This window comes from Calidris pugnax, unplaced genomic scaffold (assembly GCF_001431845.1).
Source record: "Calidris pugnax isolate Ruff unplaced genomic scaffold, ASM143184v1 scaffold246, whole genome shotgun sequence".
In the NCBI taxonomy this organism is placed as follows: Eukaryota; Metazoa; Chordata; class Aves; order Charadriiformes; family Scolopacidae; genus Calidris; species Calidris pugnax.
Window position 1 is genome coordinate 284,588 of NW_015090989.1, and position 22,838 is coordinate 307,425.

A 22,838-nucleotide genomic window follows, 5' to 3' on the forward strand; every position below is an offset into this window, starting at 1 on the left:
TAACTCTGAAATTTCTTCTATATTGTAAATGATGAGAAAGCCTCAAAGTGCAACTAGATACAGAGCTACAATATCAGCATCTGAACCACTCCAGAGATCAGCGTTCAGGTCTAGCTGAGGTTCATCTGCAGGCACTCATACTCCCATTATTCTGAGTGAGGAACCAGGGAAGCTTTGGTGCGCTGGTACAGAATTTTGTACCTGAAAAAAAGGCTTTCTGTTTTTTTCAGTCAGTTTTGTGCTTTAGTCCCTTCCTGTAAGGATTAAGGGACAAACCTGATGAAAAAGCTACATCTAAAAAGGCAACAATAACTTTCTACAACTCTTTGCCTGATCTTTATCGCTGCTAATATCTCCCTGAAGACAGATGATGTGAAGAACTGAAAGAAGGAAAGATTTCATTTCGTCTTGGACAGGTCTTTGAATAAACAAGAAAAAAATGCCTTTTTGGGGGTCCAATGGGAGCACATAGGTATTGCCCTGCTGATTCAGGCACATGAACAGGGTTCCTGCCGGTGACATATTTCTTTATTTCTATGTGCAATACTTCTCCGCCTTGAATTTATTCTCAGCAATGTGATTTACTGGCTGAAAGCTGACTCTCAGTGCCTTCAGATAAGTCAAAGGGCACCTCTGCCTTGGCTGTACCATCCTTAATGATTACATATGAATAAATAGTGAAATTATTTTAAATTCCAGGTGTAACTGTACGTACAGAGATTAAGTGCAACAGCGGCTTCAAAATAAACACACAAAAGCAATTCTCTGTTGATTCTCTTTGCTTCTGCAGGAAAGAAGGAAAAAAACCCTGAATGTCCCTGTCCTCTGATTTGAACTGAGACTCTGTCTTGATACGGACACAGTATTGATTTTTCCATGATAATCACACACAGTTTCCTGAATGATGTCAGTCTCTTCAGATACTGAAGAGATTGATTCCTGACCAGTTTTTCTAGTCCAAAACTCTGAAAAAACAGAAAATGTATTAAAAAATATTTCTGGCGTTTATAGAATCACAGAATCTTAGAATTGCCTAGCTTGGAAGAGACCTTTATGATCATTTAGTTAAACCATCAACCTAACACTGACAAAACCCACCACTAAACCATATCTCTCAGCACTATCGCAAGTGATAGAGCAGCCAATCAGGAGAGGTGCCATGATGAATCTTGTTCTCACCAAGGAGGGGCTGATGGGGAGTGTGAAGCTCATGTGCAGCTGTGGCTGCAAGGACCATGAGATGGTGGAGTTCAAGATCCTATGGACAACAGCAAGGGCACACAGCAAGCTTACTACACTGGACTTGAGATAAAGCCCTGAAAGGAAGAGGGGGCCAAGAAATCTGGCTCATATTCAGTGATCATGTCCCCCAACCTCAAGAGTGATGGATCCCAAAAAAGAGGAAGGCAGGCAAAAGCACCAGGAGTCCTGTATGGATGAATAAAGAGCTCCTGGACAAACTCCAAACCAAAAAGGAAGCCTACAGAGGGTGGAAGCAAGGTCAGGTAGCCTGGGAGGAATACAAAAAAGTTGTCTGAGCAGCCAGGGATCAGGTTAGGAAAGCTAAAGCCCTGACAGAGTTAAGTCTGGCCAGAGATGTCAAGGGCAAAAACAAAAGCTTCTACAGGAATTGGCTGGATGGTTACACTCAAAGAGTTGTGGTTAACAGCTTGATGTCCAAGTGGAGACCAGTGATGAGGTTCTTGTCTTCTCACCTGTTACTTGGGAGAAGAGACCAACCCCTACCTCACTACAAAACCTCCCCTGGCACAGTTTGAGGCCATTTCTTCTTGTCTTCTCACCTGTTACTTGGGAGAAGAGACCAACAACCACCTCACCACAACCTCCTTTCAGGTAGCTGCAGAGAGCTATAAGTTCTCCCCTCAGTCTCCTTTTCTCCAGGCTCAACAACCCCAGCTCCCTCAACCACTCCTCATAAGATTTGTGCTTCAGACCCCTCACCAGCTTCATTACCCTTCTCTGGACACACTCCAGCACCTCAATGCCCTTCAGGGCACTGACTCAGGGGCCCAAAACTGGACACAGTACTCAAGGTGGGGCATCACCAGTGCCGAGTACAGGGGGACAATCACCTCCCAAGGCCTACTCACCACGCTGTTCCTGATACAGGCTAGGATGCTGTTGGTCTTCTGGGACACCTGGGCACACTGCCGGCTCATGTTCAGCCAACAGTTGACCAACACCCCCAGGTCCTTCTCTGCCAGGCAGCTCTGCAGCCACTCTGCCCCAAGCCTGTAGCACTGCATGGGGTTGTTGTGACCCAAGTGCAGGACTCAGTACTTGGCCTTGTTGAATCTCATACCATTAGCTTCAGCCCATTGATCGAGCCTGTCCAGATCCCTCTGTAGAGCCTTCCTACCCTCAAGCAGATCAACAGTCCTGGGCAACTTGATATTGTCTGCAAACATACTGAGGGTGCACTCAATCCCCTTGTCAAGATAATAAAAGGTGTTGGCCAGTGGGGTGGGAATTCACAGTCACCGCTGGGGAAGGTACCAATTCACCAGGTGGTGAGAGTGAATTGTGTCATTATTATTATTGCTATTTTCCTTTTCTGTTATTGTTCTATCAATCCGTCTTTATCTCATCCCACTTTTTTTTTTCCTTTCCCTTCCTTTTCTCCCTCTTTTCCCTGCCTTTCTGGTGGCAAGAGGAAGAACTGTGTGAGTGGCTGCATGGTTGTGGCTGCCGGCTGGCATTAAACCATGACAAGCACCCACCATCTTATATATTTAGGAAAATGGATGCAGCATAAGAGAGAAACTTTTTCTTTTGCTGTTCATTATCTGGCTTGTTTCTAGTCTTATACCTGTCATAGCCCTTCTCAAAATAGCCAGACTATCTATGAAAATAACAGAAATCACTACCCCACCCCCAGCATTTTCCTGTGAACTGCTCTCTTTCTTACTAAAGACACTACAGCAATTTTAAAACACTTTTTTAATTAAGACTGTTTGTTCCTTACTTTTCTTTATGAAAGTACCATCAATATCTCATGAGAAAAAGAGAAAAAAAGGGAAAAAATATGTTTATCTATCCAGTTTCAGATTAACCTTGGATTTTAATCCCCCCTCTCTTCTATACCATTACATGTCAGACTGAGAAGGTTTGCTAATGCAAAGGAACTATCATATCACAAAATCACATACATAGATTTCTGTATAGGACCTCTAAATAACCTCTTTTTAAATAAGCACCTGCCAGCATTAGGACAGAATATATGTGTTATCACAGAGGAAATTTCCTCATCAACCTTTTTAAAAATAATTTCTGTCTCTCCTTATAAGTGTGCATAAGCAAGAGGACTTAGAGACGTGCACTCCTCCAGGGTTATAATCTTATTGGCATCACAGAAACATAGTGGGATGGCTCCTATGATCGGAGTGTTGGAATGGAAGGGTACAGGGTCTTCAGGAAGGATAGAGGGGGTGTTGTGACCAGCTGTCACAGTGACCAGCTGGAGTGCATGGAGCTCTCCCTGGGGACAGATGAGGAGCTGACCGAGAGCTTATAGGTTAGGTTTAAAGGGAGGGCAGGGACAGGTGATGTTACAGTGGGGGTCTGCTACAGGCCACCTGACCAGGAAAACCAAGCAGATGAGGCCCTCTACAGACAGATAGGAGTAGCCTCATGTTAAGTCCTGGTCCTCATGGAGTACTTCAGTCACCTGGTATCTGATAGAAGGACAACATAGCAGGGCATAAGCAATCCAGTAGGCTTCTGGAATGCATCAATGATAACTTCCTTATCCAAGTGATAGAGCAGCCAATGAGGAGAGGTGCCATGATGAACCTTGTTCTCACCAAGGAGGGGCTGATGGGGAGTGTGAAGCTCATGTGCAGCTGTGGCTGCAAGGACCATGAGATGGTGGAGTTCAAGATCCTATGGACAACAGCAAGGGCACACAGCAAGCTTACTACACTGGACTTGAGATAAAGCCCTGAAAGGAAGAGGGGGCTCATATTCAGTGATCATGTCCCCCAACCTCAAGAGTGATGGATCCCAAAAAAGAGGAAGGCAGGCAAAAGCACCAGGAGTCCTGTATGGATGAATAAAGAGCTCCTGGACAAACTCCAAACCAAAAAGGAAGCCTACAGAGGGTGGAAGCAAGGTCAGGTAGCCTGGGAGGAATACAAAAAAGTTGTCTGAGCAGCCAGGGATCAGGTTAGGAAAGCTAAAGCCCTGACAGAGTTAAGTCTGGCCAGAGATGTCAAGGGCAAAAACAAAAGCTTCTACAGGAATTGGCTGGATGGTTACACTCAAAGAGTTGTGGTTAACAGCTTGATGTCCAAGTGGAGACCAGTGATGAGGGCATTCCTCGGGGGTCTGTGTTGGGACTGGTGCTGTTTAACATCTTTGTTGGCAACATGGACAGTGGGAGAGAGTGCACCCTCAGCAAGTTTGCTGATGACACCAAGCTGTGTTGTGCAGTTGACACACTGGAGGGAAAGGATGCCATCAAGAGAGACCTGGACAGGCTTGAGAGGTGGGCCTGTGTGAACCTCACGAAGTTCAACAAGGCCAAGTGCAAGGTCCTGCACGTGGAACGGGGCAATCACAAGCACAAATAGAAGGTTGGGCAGAGAATTAATTGAGAGCAGCCCTGAGGAGAAGGACTTGGGGGTGTTGGTTGATGAGAAGCTCAACATGAGCTGGTAATGTGCACTTGCAGCCCAGAAAGCCAACCTCATCCTGGGTTGCATCAAAAAAAGCGTGGCCAGAAGGTAGAGGGAGGTGATGCTACCCCTCTGCTCCACTCTTGTGAGATCCCACCTGAAGTACTGCTTTGAGCTTTGGGGTTCCCAAGGACATGACCAGTTCAGAAGCCCATGAAGATGATCAGGGTGCTGGAACACAGTGAAGACAGACTGAGAGAGCTGGGGTTCAGCCTGGAGAAGGGAAGGCTCAGGGGAGACCTTATAGAAGCGTTCCAGTACTTAAAGGGGCCTATGGGAAAGATGGGGAAGGACTCTTTATCAGGGAGTGTAGTGATAAGACATGGGGTAATGGTTTTAAACTGAAAGGGGAGATTTAGATTAGACATTAGGAAGAAATTCTTTACTCTGAGGGTAGTGAGACTCTGGAAGAGGTTGCCCAGAGAGTAAGTGTTCAAGGCCAGGTGGGATGGGGCTTTGAGCAACCTGGTCTAGTGGAAAGTGTCCCTGCCCACAGCAGGGCGGTTGGAACTCCCTTCCAACCCAAACCACTCTATGATTCTATGATTTTCCGTATGTTCATTATAATCATATATCACACTTACATTGTGAGATACAGAAAAATCATTAATGAAACTAAGTGGATTGTTATAATTCCTTTGCAATTAAAACTAATTACAGGTTATCTTTTGTATTATTGATAATATTTTATGTTTACTAAGGATTTCTAGTCTCCTGATAAATTTTCATTAAAATCAAACACTGATTTTGATTAAGGGTAAATCTTAAGAATTACCAGGTTAAAGAACTGGCAATCTGAGCAATGCACAGAAATCACAGATATAAGAAGTATGATTAAAATTTACTTGTAGTTACACAATAATGTTCTGATGGACTCACTCAATAGGTGTTTCTAAATAGCCTCTAGTCAAAACTTAAAGGAAGTATCTTAAAATACAAAACAAGCAATCCTAAAAAACCCAAACAAAAAAAAACTAAATCAAAAACCAACCAACCAACAAAAACAAATAACACCACAAACACCCCCCGCCCATTTCTCTGAACTCATGGAACAGATTCCAGCCTAAACCTCATACCGTTCAAGTAATATCCCAACAAAACATGGGAAGATAACATTTAATAATTCTAGTATCCCCATTAAAGAGAGAAGTCAGAAAAAGAAGGAATCCTAAAATAAAAACTAAAAACAAACAGATGATTGTTGTTCTGTTTAAATCTTGTTCACACTTCACGGTCTCTAATACGTAGAATGAAGTTTTTCCTTGCATTCCAAAACATACCATTCTTTTGAGATTTCAAGGAAGTCAACAGTGACATCTAATAAACAGCATATTAACTACTCAGATACAATTTATTAAGATAAAATCTTTGCTTTCTAAGACAGCGAAGTGTAATTAAAAACTGATTATGAAAATAATTATATTCTAAAGGCACTTGTTTTCTTACACTTAATTACTGCAGAAACAACTAAATCTAATAAGACTGTGAAACGCACTAATGGCATTACATGAAATCAATTAGGGCTCACAAAGGATACTATTAAACTGTTAGCGTAGTTTTCATTTAAATCTGCAACCTCTGAGGGCTGAGCTCTGTGGCCTAGCGCAGCAGTGATTTGTTACCACACAAGAGAAAGAAGCCTGAGTTTCCAGACTGAAAAACTTCTCTGGCAGACCTTACATTTCTTATTTTACCAGGCATCATCTTAAGTTAAGTGAGAAGAATAAACACTTAGATAATTATACACACTATTTTTTCCCCATCTAAAACATGGGCCTTAAGTGGTACTCACGTTACACAAAGATGCTGACAGATCAGATTGACTCAAAATATTTTAGAACAACTATTTCAGTATGTCAATAAATTTTAAGAAGTGTACAACTGCTATAAAGAAATAAAGATGATGGTCAAAGGTCCAGTTCTGCAATATTCAGCTCAGAAGCAGCTGGTAATCCAAACTGGTTAGTATTGGTATAAGATGGAGAGACAGCAGACTATCTACTGTTTTTTGTATCTTATGTAATATAAAACAGGAATACTAGTTGTAAAGAACCGCTCCACATCTTATATAGTTATTCCTTACTTTTCAGGAGGTTCCAGATTCCTCCAGAAAACTGAAGTATAGAATAAGCTCCCCATTATAAGGAGTTAATGTGATTAACATAGATCTACTGCAGATAGATTGTAATACAACAGAAACTGTAACTGGAGGTAATATGAATATGAGAATACAGAGTAATACTAATAAATCATTATTATGGAGTTTCTACAACACTGGGAAGAAATTATAACTCTAGTTCTGCTCCTTGATACTGTGTAAATAGAAATAAATAAATAAATAAATAAATATAGATTCACAGAATCACAGAACAGTAGACGTTGGAAGGGACCTTTAGAAATCATCTAGTCCAGCCCCACTGCCAAAGCAGGTCCACCTAGAGCAGGTTTTGAATATCCCCAGAGAAGGACACTCCACAACCTCTCTGGGAAGCCTGTTCTAGTGCTCTGTCACCCTCAAAGCAAAGAAGATTTTCCTCATGTTCAGATGGAACTTCCTGTGTTCCAATTTGTCCCTTTTGCCCCTTGTCCTGTCACTGGGCGCCACTGAAAGGAGTCTGGTCACATTGTCTTGAAACCCACACTTCAGATATTTATAAGCACCGATGAGACCCTCTCTCACCCTCTTCTCTTCTCCAGGCTAAAAAGTCTCTCAGCCTTTCCTCATAAGAGAGGTGCTCCATTCCCTTAATCATCTTTGTAGCCCTCTGCTGGACTCTGTCCAGTAGTTCCTTGTCTTTCTTAAACTGGAGATCCCAGAACTGGACACAGTACTTCAGATGTGGCCTCACCATGGCAGAGTAGTGGAGCAGGATGACCTCCCTCAACCTGCTGGCCATGTACTTTTTAATGCGCCCCAGGAGACCATTGGCTTTCTTGGCCACAAGGCCATATTGCTGGCTCATGGTCATCCTGTTATCCACCAGGACTCACAGGTCTTTTTCCACAGAGCTGCTTTCCAGCAGGTCAGCCCATAACCTGTACTGGCGCATGGGGTTATTCCTCCCCAGGTGCAGCACCCTACACTTACCCTTGGTAGAACTTCATTAGGTTCCTCTCCACCCAACTCTTTAGCCTGTCCCGGTGTTGCTGAATAGTGGAACTGCCTTCTGCTGTGCCAGCCACTCCTCTCAGTTTTATGTCATCAGCAAACTTGCTGAGGCTACATTCTGTTCCCTCATCCAGGTCATTGATGAATATATTGAACAAGACTGACCCCCCCAGTACTGACCCCTGGGGAGTACCTCTAGTCACAGGCTTCCGACTGAACTCTGTGCCACTGACCACAACCCTCTGAGCTCTGTCATACAGCCAGTTCTCAGTCTACCTCACTCTCCACTCATCTTACCAACACTTCCCAAGCTCACCTATGGAGATGTTATGGGACACAGCATCAAAGGCCTTGTTGAAGTCGAGGTAGACAATGTCCACTACTCTCCCCTCATCTACCTAGCCAGTCATGCCATCATAGAAGGTTATCAGATTGGTCAAGCGTGATTTCCCCTTGGCGAGTACATGTTGACCATTCCTGGTAACTCTCTTCCTCTACATGCTTAAAGATGACATTCAGAATGACCTGTTCCATCACTTTTCCAGGGATGGAGGTGAGGCTGACTGGCCTGAAGTTTCCTGGGTCCTCCTTCTTGCCCTTTTTGAAGACTGTTGTGAAGATTGAGAAGATGTTTGACTCGCACACTGCTCAACAGAACTCAGTATGTGTTTGATATAAAAGCCTTTCACAGAAAATCCTAACTCCACTGAGATGAATGACTAACCTTCAACTGACTTCAAAAGGAACAGGATATTCTGTGATAGTTTTGCCTCAATTGGTTTTTGGACAGATTTCAAAAATAAAAAATCTTAGCAGAAGTAACCCTCCAAACAACAATTCTGGAAAATTTAATGGAGTGGAGACAGGCATAAATACACCAAAAAACTAAGTCTGTGCATGAGGAGGTCTGACTACTTTGCTAAGAAAAGCCCTGACAAAAGTCGGTGTACCCGAAATTTTGTGTGCTTACAATTGCAGAACTTTGTTCTTACAAATCCAGTTCTGGCAGACTCATCCAAATCTAACTCTTAAATGATTTGCAGTGTTTTCTACCTCCTCAATAAACTGTGAAATAATTATCAGGTGTTTACACTGAAAAGACACTTGATTTGGCTCGTGACTTATCATTTTGCATTCACTGTAATGCAAGTATCCTCTACATATTCTAGATAATTTATCCAAGGTCTGGTGAGATGCATTTCTTTTCTTTAACATATGCATGTTCTCAAATCACTTTCCAAATTTTAATCAGAGAAATGAATGCATAACTGATGTATTCATCATTTTAACTGGTCATTCAACTTTACTTCAGCTCATGCAAATAAATCCATGAAATATACCATAGGTCTTTAAATGAAACATATCTCTATTTTCTGTTATTTAACCAAAAGATACATTTAAAACAGTCTTGTATAAACAGATCTGTTAATGAATGATGAATTGGCTTGTATGTGGCAATGGTATGTACATGTGGCAACACACTGAGATTTTGAAAAAACAAGGTTCTTCAATCCTGTTCTTTTTGCAAAAGGAACTATGCTTACTTTAAAAAATCATTCTTTTCCACCTAGCAGCTGTTATTGCTGACTAAGAGGCCTAAATCTAAATAAGAGCCTGATTAAAAAGAACTTGAACTCTTGTCAGCTCAAGGCTCACATTCATGATTGTATTTGACACAATAATCATCATCATATCTCAAGACTAAAATCTGGCTGGCAGTCCTTGACTTAGTTCTGCTTTTTCCAATTAGTTGAAAAATTGCACCTCAGTTCATCTTCCAGGAAATATGTTTACATGTATAGTTTCTTACAAGTGAAATAGGATGGCAATACATTCTAATACTAACTTGATAGCCATTTTCTTTTTAATGTGTCCATCTCTAGTAAATAAGATTTAAGAAAAAAAAACAAGTAGCAGCAATTATACTCAAATGATCTTGCAACAAATAACTCTTATCCATCACATGGGGTGGGAAAAGTCTCCATATATGTGAGGATATAACTATAGATAATTTTCCATATTAACACTTTTGAAAAGAAAATTTAAAAAAAAAAAATCCAACCTCTACTTTTCCTCTACTATTTATTAGCAAGGAAACAAGGTAACTTTTGATTATGGTATGGTTAAAGAAACAATATTAGCTTCTGATCCTCACAGAAGTCAGTAGAAAGTATGAAAAGATGTCAACAGTTGCTTATTTCCATAGGTTTGGTCACAGAACAGATGAGCTTGGAAGGGACTTCTGGAGGTCCAACACTCAAGCAGAGTCCCTACAGCCAGTTACCAGGAACATGTCCAGGTAGCTTTTGAGTATGTCCAAAAATGGAGACTCCACAGCTCCCTGGTCAGCCTGTACCAGCACTCAGGTAACCTGACAGTCAAAAAAGTGTTTCCTGATATTCAGAGAGAATCTCCTGTGCTTCACTTTGTGCTTATCGCTTCTTGTTCTGTCACTGGGCACCACTGGAAAGAGCCTGGCTCTGTCATCTTTGCAAACTCCAGCGTCATGAGGGCATCCCATAGGTGTCCATGGACTTGTTCTCAGACCCTTCATTTCACAAGGCAAAAGCCAGCAAACAAAATGGGTCATATTTCACAGTGAGTTATGTGTCATTTACCCAGGTTCACAGAAGGCACATCCCAAAAGCCAGCACTCTGTTGACCACCTAAGAAGAACACAGGGGACGTGATGACAAATCATTAGGTGATGTCTTCTATGCTCTGTGTTATCCCAAGGAAATCCTATTAGATACAGACATCTAGGTGCCCAAATGCTGGACAGACAGCTGGGACAAGCACACCCAAGAATACATGGGCATATGAAACCATTTAAAATAAAAATCATCTTCTTGTCCCATAAGATCTGGTAATGAGCTGTTAGACTGTCACTATAGCATTGCATTATGATTTCCTACAAGAATATCTGAATCACTAAATGATTCTCTATTTCATATCTTCCTCTTTGTTCAGAGAAGTCATGGCTCAGGTTTTCTAAGGTCTACAAGAACAACACAAAAAGCTTGAGAGGGAAAAGTTTCTGTTTTATCAGAGACCTGTATGCATAAAGTTCACTACAGATGTGAAACCCAATCTATATCCACAATGGAAATCAAAAGAAAATAACTGAGTAGCAAGGGCTGGTATTGATGTAGATCATGCAGACAATGCCTCCTTATTTGGCTTAGATATTACTTTATTCAGATAGTAGTAATCTGAATTTTCCAAGATATATTCTAGTACTACAAAGGATTCCTAGAAATCAGATTAGAACAATTATATTCTTCATGGGAAGAAAAATAATGTAAAATACTGAAAAATAGAGACAAGTTCTCTCAGAAGAATCATAAGAAACCAAAACAGAAAACCTTTTAACACTCTTAACCTCAAGTAAACACCAGAGGTGGCTGCCTTGTGTTGCAATTGACAAAAATGAAGTTCGACTGATATTCATACATTTATAATGCATGCACAGGTGGACTATAGACAACTCGTTAACCTTCCTATTAAAAATGCAAACAAGTAGATGTATAAATGCATTATTAAAAAAAAGAAAACTGTCACCCTACTTACTTGATCCCCTTCATTCTGCTCTTGCAGTGTGAGGTATGTGCACGAGACCATGTATATATTATAAATTAAAATGTTACACAGAAAAGCAGTATTAGAATAGTCTTTCTCACAAATTCCATGCTTTGCAGTAGCCAGAGATCTCTAAATTTCCATACTTTACTGAGTGATTTATATATACTGTACAATCACTTTTTATCTAAAAGATAAAAATTCCAAACAGCTAATGAAATAAATAGCTTTTTAAAAATCCACATGGCATTACCATGATACATTGTTTTTACAGGTCTTTAATATTTTTACATGCTATCTTGATTTCTTAGATTAATCTCTGTAATTCTTTCCTGGTTACGTGTACTCTGATCTAAAAAAAGGCCGTCATCTGCTATCCAATACCTGCAATATAGTTTGTCTCAATTACTTGAAATTGTTAAATATTTTTAATGACAACTGTACATTCAAACCTTATCTCTATATGATTGTTTAATGTGCTGCAGCTTTTTCAGAATGACAATGCGAGCAAGAGCGGCTTATTTATCTTACTAATTTTAGTAGTCCCAAATATCAAGTAGTGACATTATTCTAGTAAATTGAATATGATTAGTTCATTTGACACAGTCCAAGTTAAGCACATTATACATGTAGTAAACTGCTGATGACACGACACAAACACGTAACTATGTTCAACAATCTTTAGTATTTATGATTAGCTAAGAGTTTCCCCTACATAATTAGACCACACCCAAACAAATATATATCTAGAAGGTGAAACCACCTATAAAGACTATATATATATATAACTATACAAATGTTATGCTTCAATCAGAAATAGAAATGAAGTCCTCTATTGGGAATGGGTACTCAAGATTTCTGCTTCCATGTGTGAATATCATTCTACATTGCTTTAGCAAGTGTATTATGGATCAATAAAAATCCATGTTTTTGAGAAAAATACATTTGCCAACTTCTTAGAATTAATTGAAACAAAAAATGAAAACTAACAATAAAACAATATAATCTATTTATTATCCACAAGTTAAGCCACCATACAAGGAGCTGTTTTGTTACATAAACTTTGTGAATGAAACAAAGCTGAGATTAAGAACATATAACGTAGTCAATGTAAGTAATGTTCAAGCCTGAGCATCAGCAGTCTTTCCAAAGGGAGCAGCTCTAGGTGTTATTCAGTGCATTGGAAAAGGGTGTGAAGAGCAAGATGGCAAATTTATTAGGTTAATCAAACCCAGGAACAACTGTGAATAATTCCAAATGGAACAAACCATCAGGAATGTGATAGCAGAAAGACTCGATGTAGATGTGTCCACAATACCAGATATTACAAGGAAGATTTAACCTCAATATACACTGCTGCGTTCTGAACTAGCTGTAGCCTTGAAGGAATTTAGTATTTAAAATCAAGACCAAGAGCTTAATGAAGATGTCAATACATACTAGCATCTGAAAGATTACTAGTAAAAAAAAGGAATAAATATTATGTCCTTCTTTAACACACTGTCCTGATGTTGGTGTGGATACCTTGTCCCAACCAGCACAAAGGAGACTAACATCAGACATAAAATAACTAAAGCAGTGATATGATGTGAAAATCAATTTAGCCAAAGTAAAATAAAAATGTTCCATGCTTCTACTTTTACTTTCGCCAACATGAAAAAAAGTAACAGTGACAGGTGTCCAGAGCTCCAAGAGGTCAGCACAGTGTAAAAAGGAACGGTGTCACCAAAGGCAGATCTGAACTATGGATTCTTAGTGCCATCTTCTTTGAACAAGCCTATTCTGTTGGTGTTCCCACAGGAGCAAAGATATAAGACAGCCTTGGAAGAATTGTCTCCTGGGCCTTGAAGTAAAACCACACCATAAAACTTACAGGTTAGCTACTATAAAAGTAAATCTACCGTCTTGGAATCAGTAAAGGTATGTTGTTCATAATAGAACAATAGACATTATTAGTAATTAATTAACATAGCTGAAGTATCAACCTCAGACATGCTATAAGCACCAAGAACTTATGGAAGTTTCTGAACTCTTTACTATTACTGATAATAAACAGAAGCATCTCTTTCAAAATTTAAAACAGTAAAACAATCAAAATCAGAATCTGTAAGTCATGTTGTGGGGTACCAAAAACGCTTCCAAATTAGATTTTTAAAAAAATATCCACTAGATTAGATTCAAATCTAACTTAACAGAATTCAAAAATAAGAAAGCATATAAATAATTGGAAAGAAAACAAGAAAAAGAAAATAAGGAAAATGGAAAAAGAAAACATAACATACTAATACGATAAAATCCAGAAAGTGGGAAATGTGTGTTCCAAGCTTGGCACTTCAGGTAATCCCAAGAAATTTGCTCTTACCATCTACTGTGTCAAGTGAGCAACTGGAACGTGAAAAATATGTAGCACATTTTAACCTGATAAAAATAACACTTTTTTCTTTCTTTACCAACAAATGTGGACCTATATAATTTGTCACAATAAGGGACATTTTGCTTAAGCAGATGTGTATCAGATAGATAACCGATTATGTGTCTGGTACAAAGGAAGAATCTGCAGATATGCCAGCTAGAGTGATAATTCCAAGAGCTATTATTTCTTATCATTTGGAGCAGATAATATGTCTTATAGTTTGCAGGAGATGTAATACTCAGTAGCTGGGGAGGAGCTCTACCTTTTTTAAATGTGTCAGAGAATGTAGCACAGTACAGTTAAATTTGGGGTACTGATCAAGATGTGATTGATACTGAACGCTAAGCAACATGATCATACTGATCTTTTCCTTTTCACAAATTCCTTGCTTACTTACTTTTTCCTCTTCTACGTACCTCTATCAGATAGACCTTAAAATTTCTGTTCTCAAGATGTACTAGTTTAATCTCACCTTTCCTTAACGATTTCTCACCACCCCTATTTTAGGACACAGAAGAAAATTTCATTGCTAATTCTGTTGCTTTCCCATCTGCACTCGGTACTGCCACTTCCCCAGGTCCCTGCCTTGGTCAAGAAGAGCCACAACCATCAGTCCCCCCCCCAGAATGATAACAACTCCTCATCATTTGTTTTTCTCTTTGAGTTTATATAAAAACAAAGTGTGGTCAAAATTTCATTCATAGTTAAAACACAGCCACACAATAAAAGGCAAACCCCACTTTTGTCATATTGGGACATTTGCTGGTAACTTCCAAAGAGAGACAAAAAATTTAATAGGCAGACTGAATTATTATGTCAGTTTCAAGTGTGACCGACAAGTCGATGAGGGGGGAGCATACACTGCCTGCACAGCAGCTGATCAGAAGCTAAACAACCATGAAGCACCAAAGCTTTGAATAGCAAGGAAATGCTGAAAAAAACCACACCAAGCCCCAAACAAAAACAAACCAACCAACCAATCAAAAAAACCCAAAACAAACCATCCAAAACATAAAAAAACCCCAAAACATAGAAAACATGAGGGAAAACAAAACAAGGCTATCAAAAGAATAATAATGCAAAAGAAAAATGACAACTAAGGTCAAATTTCTTTGTGCTAGCAGTCTGCTAGTTCATCAGCCATATTAATGTCTGTTCAGTTGTTTGTTTTTAAGGACATGAAGCCTGTTAAGTCTTGAGGGGAAAAGAAATAAATTTATTTGTTGCAATAAGCTTTGGATAAAAGCAAAAATCAGTTAGCTAAAGTTTATTAATTTAACTGCAGACTAATAAGAAACAGTTTAAGGTTGGACTTTCAGGGCACAGAGCATTAGCTTCTGTTCTTGTTCAAATAGAGAGTCAGACTCTCTAATTACTTCATAAAATCCCACCTTTAAGAAAAAGAACAACATATTTGTCTTAATCTTCTAATGGAATAAGAACAAGAGTTGACATTTGTGTTCTTTCTCTCACAAAATGAGGCTTACTTCTGACTTCATTAACACCTTGCTCGTCCTGTTCCTCCTGTGGATGGAAAGGATTGAGGTTTCTCAAATGGATTGTGCACTGGCTTTGGCTGGGACAGAGTTAATTTTCTTCATAGTAGCTTGTATGGGGCTATGTTTTGGATTTGCTGAAAACAGTGTTGATAATACAGGGGTGTTTTAGTTACTGCTGAGCAGTGCCTACACACAGTGTCAAAGCTTTTTCTGCTCTTCGCACCATTCCACCAGCAAGTAGGCTGGGGGTGCACAAGAAGCTGGGAGGGGACACAGCCAGGACAGCTGACCCCAACTGACCAAAGGGATATTCCATACCATACGACATCATGCTCAGCAACAGAAAGCTGGGGGAAGACGAAGAAAGTGGGTGGACATTCAGAATTATGGCATTTGTATTCCCAAGTCACCATTACCCTTGACAGAGCCTGCTTTCCTGGAGACAGATGAACCCCTGCCCATCAATGGGAAATAGCAAATGAATTTCTTGGTTTGCTTTGCTCATGTGTGTGGCTTTTCCTTTGCCTATTAAACTGTCTCTATCTCAACCCACAAGTTTTCTCAGTTTTACTCTTCTGATTCTCTCCTCCATCCCACAATGGGAGGAGGGTGCGGGCGGCTGCCTGGGGTTTAGTTGCCGGCTGGGGTTAAACCACAACAGAGCATTTCTTTGAAATGTCCATATTTAGATCTGATTATGATTCAAGTTAGTCCATGAAACCACTCTCCCTTTAGAATTCTGTGCCATAAACTATTTAGTGATTTTGTCCAGTTTTATTTCACTCTAACATGAGAAACGCTCTAATTTTCATGAGGAAGGAAAAAACAGCATTTAACACACAGTAAATATGAACAAAGCAGCAGAATTCTATTTCACTGAAGACCAAAATATAAACTGAGAATGAGAAAAAAATGGAAGTAGCAACTGTCTGAGCACTAAGGAATAGTCTTCTAGACATCCTACTTTCACTTTTCCTGTTTAGTTTTAATTATTCACTTGCTCTTAATATTTGAAGCTGAAGACCTTTCTGCAAAATGCCAGTGCTGTCTTTGTCTATAATGAAATCATTGCCATCAGATTATAGTTAACAACCAAACCAACTAAACTATCATTCAGCTGAATTCACAGTCTCTAAAAAAACCTCAGCAAGCCACTTGTGGGACAGACAAGTTAAAAAAAAAAAACAATTAATTTAAGACCACCACTTTTCTCTTTGAGGTCATTTCTGTTTGTCAGTAACAGGACTTAGTAGACCTACAGGCAACAAATCTGTTGCCTTTCTGGAAGTGATAGAGGTACTAGTCTACAGAGGTATCTATTCAAGTAGTGAGAACATTAAGTTTATTCACACTGATATGAAGAGTTCTAAAAAAAATGTCCCTGAAGTCACAAGGATCCACAGATTTTATTGTTGAGTACTGTAGTACTGATGCTACCCTCTCCTGAAATAACTCAAGATCTTTTTTCCTTTTTTTTATAATCTTAAAAGAGTTTCTCAAAAATCACAAGAATATGTTCACAAAGGTGGAAATGATGAATCACACCATATTCTGGGTAACACTGCTTTTTCAGCTCATCCTACCAGCATTTTGAAAGCACTGGATATCCAAGACCATCCTCTCACAAAGTAAACCACAAATATTCAGTACCCTCAGTTGACTTCTCATCTTGGATCCGCATTTTTGTGTCGGTACTCCACAAAAAAGTACAGTCAGCTGAGAGGAGAACAAAAGTGAAAACTAGAGTATGAGGAGCTAAGATTACTTTCAAGACCTCCCAGTTATAGAAACGTCATCTGGCATTTCTATTTATGTCTTTTTTTTTCCTATGTGTGACTGAAATTGCATCATTCTTAAGGGCACTAGGAAAAAGAATAACAAAGCAATGTTAACTGATGCCATCGCTGATAAGATTGACTTTATATTTTGTACACAAATATTTGTCTGAGAGTTAGGTTGTTCCTAGAATGTCTTTCAAATAGGTAACCTATATTTATCTATCATCATAAAACAATCCCTCTCCCCTAAATGGCATTTTAGGTGTACTTTTTAATATGGATACATTGAGGAATGATATGTAACCAAGTAAAACATGAAACAACAAATATCTCAAATTAAACTCAGAGCATCTAAACTTTGCCAGAGTAGTATTCAGCCCCTTTTCATAGTCATTTTTGAGGGTGCACTTTTTTGTTTAAAATAATAGCAACAAAATGGAACAAAAAAACGAAAAATTACTTTAATTCTTTATCTAAAAATAACTCTTAGGAAACTTCAAAGAAACCCACACTTTAAACACAAAAGCCATAACATTCTTGCATCACGTACAGTTAATAAAGAGTTTTTCTTTAGAGCTTGCCAACATTACTAACTCTGCTGAGAGTAACTTCTGAGAAACTCACTTCTATTCAACATGAATAGTTCTACTAAGTAAGGGTACTTAAGTCCTTATAGAATTAAAACCAAGCAAAGTTCTCAAAGACAGCATGTGACAAACACCTAGACTGAAAATTTAATTTTTTAAATAATAGAGGCAACAAAGATAAACCTTTATTATCAACATATCTCATAAAACAAAATAAATTCCCTACAATTACAATGTTTTCCAGCAGCCATTGCAAATTTAAATTAGTATCTATTGTTAAGCTGGTATAACAAGCTTCAGTGTGGCATACTGGTTGTAAAAAGCAGTCACTCTACATATCTATTTTCTTAAGCCTGGCAAAATTATTTCAGAGAACAACCAATAAATCACCAACGTGTGATAAAAATTATCATACTGTGGTTCCTTTGGGAAAAATAATAAAAAAAATTACATCAGAAAATGACATTTGACGGTTGTCATTTTCATCTGAAGTCTTACACTTGCCATGATTTCTTGCTCACACCCACACAAATGCAGCTCTGTAGCCAGGACAACAACTGGAGGTGCAGACATGTAAACAAGCTTCCCATATAAACAAAGTTCCCATAGCCACTTGCATTTTTAATTTGATTGTTTCACTGTGCTCAAATAATGTGTGCCTGCACCAAGAACCATAATAGCTGTTCATATGCATGGAATTATACCAATTTTAGGAATGCGGACCAAGTTTCAAAGCAATAGAAAAACAGAAAGGAAAAGACTAAATCTGCTTGGAGAACCAAGAAGATGTGAATGTTCTCTAAAGTAAAACATGTGAATTCTTTCTTTCTTGACCTCAGCAGTCCAAGCCTAAATGAGCAAATAAGCTCTTCAGGGGTGACTCCCAGAAAGGTCTAGCTACTGAAACCAACCATGAATCTTCAGTATAACTTAACATGCTTCATACTGCTGGCTGTTGCTGATGTGTAAATGTAGTTTTTCTCACCCAGAAAGCAGTCCAAATGTAATGCAAATGTGATTACTTCCACAAGTGCCATAAAGCAATGTATTATTAGGTCACTATATTAAAAAAAAACATCCCCAGCAGAATGGTCAAGCTCTTTCCGTGTGGGTAATAAAATTATACTTATAAACATTGTGTACAGATAAAGTTTACATTCCAATGATTGTATTTTCATAACAGAAAACCAGTGATAAGCAAAGCTTTGTTCCGCAAAGATCAAAGCTAGATTATGAGCTTTTTCACACTTAAAATTACTGTTATGTTATGCATTTACCTAGGAAACAAACATTTGTTTGGCCATTTGCATTTCATACTGTCTAGCTGACATGCAAAATCAAGGTTTTTATATAACCAAGTGCATAAGAGAATTAACACTATTCTTAGATAAATACGGGAAGTGGTATCTCAGACCTTTCAAATAGGTTGTCTAAAAACTCAACTCCTTGCCACTCCCCTTTTAACTCTTTAAAAATTAAACTAATAACAACAAAATACATCTAATTATATATTGATTCTTTACTGTCCATACCTTGCAGTGGGGAAAAAAAAAAGTTACTTTTTGTGTTTTGACTGATGTATGGGTCCTGCATCCCAAATATGCCAAAAATGCATCTTGAGCAGTGAAAGCTCTTAACACCTGCTGCGCAGCCTGAGTTCCATTGAACTTGACCACAGGAACTGGTGGGCAGTACAAATCTTGAAGATGTCTATTAGGTGAGTGGGAGTGATGGCTTGGAGTACATTATGCAATTATTGTCATTATATATGCTCCACTTAAGAAAGATAGAAGTCCCTTCTTAGCTTAATATTTAAGTTAGTGAAATTTAAAAACAATTGGTGAATTCCCAGGAAAGGAACAAATTTAAGCAAGTGTTTACATTTTATATGATAGTTCATATAAACTGCGAGTGCCTACAAAAGGAGAGAGTAACATAATACTACCAAAGCAAACACTTTTATATATAGTAGATTTCTAATGGTTGTTTCCTTTATTGTATCTTTTTCTCTTGAGAACACTTCAGTTCATGTTGGATTTATTTTCGTTAATACAAGTAATAAAAATCACTTTCTCCTTAATTGCCTCAGCTTAAATAATACAGTTAATTCTTGGAAAGCCAACACTTCTAAAGAGAAGAGGAAAAGACCTGTTTACAAATGACTCTGGCTTTTGCCCAGCTGATCAGTTCATGTGCTTTTTAGTGTGTCCTTGCAATATTAAAAAAAGAAAAAATTAAAAAGTGGCAAGTGAAAAAAATAAAGCACCCATCAAGCACTTACCAGCTTGTCTATCAAAGGAGTTAGCATGTTATTAGATATAGTTCAATGTTATAAAACAGAACAGTAAGGCAAAGGGTAAACACACAGTAATCAGCTGCAAATCTACTCAAGCAAAACAAAACACAAGCTGGCAGATGTTGCCTTAATGACTAAAGTACTTGCTTTGGCTGAACTATTACCAACAGGCAAAGGGGAATTTTACTGCTGCTTGCCTGCCTGTTGTTTTACTAATCTGGTTCATGGAAAACGAGGTTTCACATTTTTCACACTGGCACACAATTCTGATATTAATGGCAGGTTAGAGGAAAACCAGTTCAAACCAATGCAAGCCACTCAGTTTTTCATTTTAAAAGAAAATATCCACAAAATAATTATGCCATATAAAGTAGGTATATAGGGAAAAAGAAACCAAAATCTTTAGCAGAATATTTCTTCTTGGTACTCAAGACCTGTATAAACAGCGATAAAACTATTTCTAAAATACTGGAGAAATGGCCAAGACCATTATTTGGAATATTTTTTGACATCACTGCGAGCATCTGGTGTGGATGTGTACTTCTACATCACTTACTCATGGTCTAGACGAAAATAACACCCATGGATATATCTGAAATCATTGTATATGCATCTCAGTGGAGAAATAACCTTTCTTGGAGCTTGTAACAAACAGTTCACGTCTTCTTTCCACTGAGTAAATATTCTCTTACCATTCAAAAGATCCCCAAAGTCATAAAGAAATAATTTGGTTTTCTCTGTGCAATAACCTGAAAGCTGAAGTGTAGAGGGAGGGGAAAAAACAAAACAAAAAAAAACCCAAACCCAGAACAAATTGGCATTTAAATCAACCAAAATCCCATGGACTCCATAGTCTCTTTTCACAGAGCTGCTTAACAAAAGAAAATCTAGGAGGTCTTTCAAGACCTCACTCAGGAGTTGCTTCATGAGCAAAAGTTCTGGCTACTGCTTCAAACAAAACTGAAAAATCTACAGGTACAGAAAATTTTCGAAGTACAAGCCTTTTGCTGACTTGATGCCTTACTACATCCATATTTATCAATGTTTGAGAAAAGACAGACAGAAATGTGATACAGCCCTTAGAGAATCTTACAAACTACTGTTTGTAACATGCTTCTTTTTTGGTTTCCCAAATCACGAGAAGTCTTACAAAAATTATATACAAAACAATGAATTAAAAAAATATTAGAAATATAGTAACAACAAAAAATCAAAACTAGGAAATTCTAGTCTTACAGTTAGCTGTTGAAGCTTAATCCTATCCTTCTCTACTTCTGAATAGGAAATGTCAACTCAGTCACCTAAACAGCTCTCTTCTAAAACATAAAGTATTTACTACAGTAATTCATCTAACACATGAGCTGTGAACAAGCCTGTGGGTTTTCTAGAAGCTTACAGGACGTGTCTTGAAGAATTTGTACTCTGTGTTAGCCTAATACTTGGCTGAGTCCATGCAACAATGGCAATTCTCACATTTAGGCAACATTAGACACACCTGGGTTGGGGCTTGAAGCGTTAACAGATTTAAAGATGCACTCTTAGCTACAATTGCTACTTGTGCATCCACAGTGGCTACAGAGATATCCTTGACTTCAGGATTACAAAGCCATCTCAATAAATGGGGGTTGCAGTTCTACATACAGACAAAAGCAATTTCCTTCAGTTCTCCCATCTAACCCTTTTGAACTACTAATTTTACCTACTCATAGAGAATAGCTTTGAGCATTAGACACCCAGCCTTTCTCATCCAGGAACAGATGTTCCCCCAGTTTGTTTCTCAGACCACAGATTCCAAAACATTTTTCTTAAAAATATGGCTACTACTAATAAAGCTAAAATGGCTACTGCTGTAACAGGAGAAATGCAATCTGATATTAACTGAATGTTTATACTAATTTCTCAGTTTAGCTATTGCTCTTGTTAGAAAAAAAAAGATTTCGAAGTATTACGTGGCTTTCTTTTAGTGGACATCAATAGCATTTTTTCTCTCAGTTGAACAAGATCTCAAGTCAGTGGCAAGTATGCTTCAAAAAAATGCTACTGAAGTGATTCATTCATATGAATATTAACTTCAGAAAAAAAATAAAACAAAGAGTGGGAATAAATTTCTGTAGTTATCAGTGATTTAAGTAATTTCCGTTATGCAAGAAGATCTCCTGAATTTATTGTATATTTAACTAAACTGACTTTTCTGCCCTTGTTCATAGACTTTAATTAAAAACATATTAAGATCTAATTCAGTTCTAGTTTCAGTTATAAGCTATAAAACTTAATCCACGATACTGATTAAAACAACTTTGATTTAATTTTTTATATACCTCATCTAATGTGCAATGATTTAAAACTCTTTCACTATTATAAAGAAAGTAATTTTTATTCTGCAATATGTTCTGATCTTATAGATTGCATATTGGATGATTCACAATTTGGTGGCAAGCTGCAAAAATTGCTTTTAGTAAGGAACTGGTATCCAAACCAAATACTGCAAGACTGAAATGTAATCAAGAATGTGATCAAGGATCTAATAAAAACTTTCTTGACTCAAGATTTGCTTCAAAGGTAGAGGATAACATTATTAGTTTGAACCCGCTTCAATAGGATATGTCTGTCATTTTCAGATTCAGTTGATGACTTAGAATCACTACAGTGATTGTGATGTGGAGATAAAATGTGACACACCTTTATTTTAAATATTTAAAGTATATCTTATCAAACGAAGTTAGCTGGCAACTGATTACAGCAGAGGAAAATTGGCAGAAGGCAAAATTTTGAGATAATTAAATGGCATTCCAAAGACAAATTTCCAAAAACTATGACAGAAGAGTTACCATCATTCTTTCCTTTCTCACTATAATCATGTAATTTTCAAATGTTACATCT

At 38.2% G+C, this 22,838-nt stretch overlaps 1 protein-coding gene across 7 annotated transcripts in view; it reads right to left on the reverse strand.

Annotated features, from left to right (window-relative positions):
- The window catches only part of DMD (dystrophin), a 1,195,780-nt gene that overhangs the window by 275,663 nt on the left and 897,279 nt on the right, over positions 1-22,838 (reverse strand). The gene's annotated exons all lie outside the window — the stretch shown is intronic.